We start from the raw sequence: 4,667 nt of genomic DNA, 5'->3' as shown, positions 1-4,667 counted from the left end.
TGCTCCCTAAAAGGATTAATGCCATCCGCGCTTAGACCAAACCATACATTCCTTGCGTCATCTGCAAATTCCTTCCCGTACTTTCTCGATTTTTTCCACTGCGACCCGTCAGCGGGTACTCTCAACTTTCCGTCTTTCTTACGGTCTTCTCTGTGCCATCGCATCGCCTTGGCATGCTCTTTGTTTTGGAACAAACGTTTCAACCGTGGTATTATAGGAGCATACCACATCACCTTGGCAGGAATCTTCTTCCTGGGGCGCTCGCCCTCGACATCACCAGGGTCATCGCGCTGATCTTATAGCGCAATGCACCGCATACCGGGCAAGCGTTCAAATCCTCGTACTCACCGCGGTAGAGGATGCAATCATTAGGGCATGCATGTATCTTCTGCACCTCTAACCCTAGAGGGCAGACAGCCTTCTTTGCTTCGTACGTACTCTCGGGCAATTCGTTGTTTTTGGAAGCATATTCTTTATCATTACCAGCAACTTTCCAAATCCCTTGTCAGATACACCATTCTCTGCCTTCCATTGTAGCAATTCCAGTGTGGTGCCCAGCTTTTTCTTGTCACCTACGCAATTCGGGTACAACATTTTTTTGATCCTCTAACATGCGCTGCAACTTCTTCTTCTCCAAATCACTTGCGCAGTTTCTCTTTGCATCGGCAATGGCCCGACCTAGATCATCAACGGGCTCATCTGATGCCTCTTCTTCAGCTTCTTCCCGCATTGCCGGCTCAGCTTCTTCCCGCATTACCGGCTCAGCTTCTTCCCCCATTGTTGTATCATCGTATTCAGGGAACCCATGGCCAGGATAGCTGTCGTCGTCCTCTTCTTCTTCATTGTCTTCCATCATAACCCCTCTTTCTCCGTGCTTGGTCCAAACATTATAGTGGGGCATGAAACCGGACTTAAACAGGTGGACGTGAATGGTTCTTGACTTAGAGTAATTTAGATCATTCTTACAGCCAGCACATGGACAAGGCATAAAACCATCCGCCCGCTTGTTTGCCTCAGCCGCAAGCAGAAAAGTTTGCACGCCATTAATGAACTCGGAGAGCATCGGTCATCGTACATCCATTGTCGGCTCATCTTCATTACACAACACCGAAAAAGACCAAATTAATACAAGTTCATACAACACTTAAATGCAACAAACAAATAACTCTCTAGCTAAAGAATTTAAATGCAACAACAAATGCGATCAAGATCGCAACTAAGGTAACAATTGATCCAACAGCATAATGATACCAAGCCTCACTATGAATGGCATATTTTCTAATCTTTCTAATCTTCAAGCGCATTTTCTCCATCTTAATCTTGTGATCATCGACGACATCGGCAACATGCAACTCCAATTCCATCTTCTCCCCCTCAATTCTTTTCAATTTTTCCTTCAAATCCTCGTTTTCTCTTTCAACTAAATTTAACCTCTCGACAATAGGGTCGGTTGGAATTTCCGGTTCAACTACCTCCTACATACAAATATCTATGTCAACTTGATGGGCATAATTTGTCATAAACACGAAATGCAACAAATAGTTTTAAAAGAGAATATACCACATCCGAATCATAACCCGGACGAGGGCCGACGGGGACGGATATCAAAACCATGGCACTATGTATAACAAACAACGTATGGGTAAGATAATTATACGAGTAACTATATATCCAAATCACACAAACATCAATTTTTTATATAAAACATTCATGAACAAGAGGCTCACCACAAGGTGGTGCCGGCGAGGACGTTGCGGCGATCGCGGTGGTTACGACGGAGATTTAGAAGGCACTAAGTAAACCACACCTACATATGCAAACTAAGTGTTATTTTTGACCTCAAATTGCATATAAATCAAATACTAGCACATATATATAATTCCTCCCAAATTACTAAACTCACAATCAATCACTATATAAAGCATTGCAAGAGCTAATCTAGCAATGAGAGATGAAAGGACAAAGTTGCTAACCTTTGTGATCATTTGAATGGATGGGGGCCTTCAAATCTTGACAAATTTTGGGCAAAATGTGTGATGAGCTTGAGAGGAAGAGGGAAAGAACAGAGAGGAGAGGGGAAAGGGGAAGAACAGAGCGAGCACGGGTGGACGAAGGGTTTATGTAGGACGACCTTTAGTACCGGTTCGTGATACGAACCGGTACTAAAGGTGCGGAGGGGCCCCAGACTGACAACATCCTGCCACCACTCACTTTAGTACCGGTTTGGCACGAACCGGTGCTAAAGGTTCGCCACGAACCGGTACTAATGATGTCCGCCCGCCTAGCCGTTGGAACTGGCACTAATGGACACATTAGTGCCGCTCAAATTCAAACCGGCACTAATGTGCTTCACATTTGACCCTTTTTCTACTAGTGTTCTCATCCTCGCCCCGCTCCGACGAGCTCTGACGACCGCGTCTGTCCTGCCGCGTCCGCCCTCCCGCCCCGCTCTGACGAGCTCTCAGCTCCGATGACCGCATCCCCTCAACCGAGGTTCTTCCCTGCGACCCATGTGACCACTCCAGTACAGAGCAGGTTATCCTCTGTCCGTCCCCTGTGCGTCCTCTGTATATGTATATTTCGAAACTGAAAATTGTGCTTGCTTGTTAGTTTATTACTGAAAATTAGCCATGTCATTGGATTGTTACTTCAATATTGAAAATAGTGCTGGAAAAATTTCTGGTTGTGTGTTTCTTTACCCTATATTGTCTCCATTGTCATGCATTAATCTGAGTTTTGATTGATGTGTTTATTGTCTTATTTTACAGAATTCCGTGCTGATAAGTGTGCTATTCAATTGTGAGTGTTGTGCATTTGCAAGTGTTCTGCAATGGGAGAAATTGACAAGGGGATGCCTCAAATTGGCATGAGGTTTAGAAAACCGGATGAAGCTTGGCTATTTTGGGTTGCATATGGAGGCCGTGTTGGGTTTGATGTGAGGAAGAGAAACAAACATGTAAGCAAGATGGATGGTCAAGTGACTACATGCAAATTTGTTTGTTCCAATGAGGGTATAAGAAAGAAAAGGATAACAATCGATTCATGAGCCAAAGCGTGTTAGAGCTGAAATAAGAACAAATTGCAAAATGCGCATGATTATATCACTCGATCGAGTAGCAATGAATTACGGAGTCACAGATCTTGTGTTGGAACACAATCATTACCTTCAATTGCCACAAACATGTCACTTGATGGCATCATAAAGGAAGATTTTGGAACTACAAGCTTTTGAAATAGAAGCTGCCGAGGATTCTGGAATCATTCCCAAAGCTGCACATGAGATTGCTTGTCGTCGAGTTGGTGGACCATTTAATCTCGCCTACACTTGTCGTGATCAAAAGAATTATTTGCGAAGCAAGCATCAAAGAGAGTTGGCTTTTGGTCAAGCCGGTAGTATGTTGAAGTATTTTCATGACAAAATGATTGAGAACCCATCTTTCCAATATTCTTTGCAGTTGGATTGTGAGGAAGATATAGCCAACATATTCTGGGCTGATGCTAAAATGGTTCTTGATTATTCACACTTTGGTGATGTTGTCACATTTGATACAACATTAGGCACAAATAAAGAATATAGGCCATTTGGTGTTTTTATTGGACTCAATCAGTTTAGAGAAACCACCATTTTTGGTGCAGCCTTGCTATTTGATGAAACATGTGACTCATTTACATGGCTTTTTGAGACTTTTCTAGCTACACATAATGGGAGGCAACCTAGAACTATTTGTACGGATCAGGATGCGGCAATGGGCAAAGCTATAGAGAAAGTCTTCACGGAATCATATCATGGATTGTGCACCTTTCATATAATGCAAAATGCTGTTAAGCATATATGTCCATTGAAGGGTGAAGAAAAAGATGAAGAGGAGGGTGAAGGCAACGGTCAAGATGAAGATGAAGAGTCTCATATTCTCACAGATTTTGGTGAATGCATGTATGGCTATGAGGACAAAGTAGAGTTTGAAGAGGCATTTAACAATATAAGTAAAGTGCACAAGCAAACTTGGTTAGATAGTATGTACAAGTTGAAAGAAAAATGGGCTGAATGTTATATGAGAGATGTGTTCAGTTTGGGAGTGAGAAGTACACAACTTAGTGAGAGCTTCAACAATTCATTGAAAAACCATTTGAAATCAGATTTTCATATTGTTCGGTTCTTGATGCATTTTGAGAGGACAGTGGAGGTAAAAAGAATAATGGAATTGCAATCTTAATTTGATCAAAGGAAGAAGTTGCCAAGAATCTTGATGCACACACCTATGTTGGTGCTAGCAAGAAAAGAATACACTCCATTATCTTTGAATATTTTCAAAGTGAATATGAGAGATCCATGGCTGCATGCGCTAGAGTGTTGGATGGAAATAACAAATTTGGGGTTGCTATTGGGAGTTTGCATGGTGATTTAGAATTTGAGGAGGAGCGCATAGTGATTGGTGATCCTTTGACCAAAACAGCTTCATGTAGTTGTGGAATGTTCAATCGGACAGGAATATTGCGTGGACATGGTCTCAAAGTTCTTGACTTGATGAATATAAAGACATTACCAACACATTATGTCTTAAAGAGATGGACTAGAGAAGCACACAATGGAATCATACAAGATAGACAAGGAAGGAATGTGGTAGAGAATCCAAAGTTTGAAGCTCAACTTTGGTACAGGGGTGTGT

This window comes from Triticum urartu, chromosome 5 (genome assembly GCF_003073215.2).
Source record: "Triticum urartu cultivar G1812 chromosome 5, Tu2.1, whole genome shotgun sequence".
In the NCBI taxonomy this organism is placed as follows: Eukaryota; Viridiplantae; Streptophyta; class Magnoliopsida; order Poales; family Poaceae; genus Triticum; species Triticum urartu.
The sequence above is the reverse complement of the archived record's forward strand: the minus strand, read 5'-3'. Positions refer to the sequence as shown.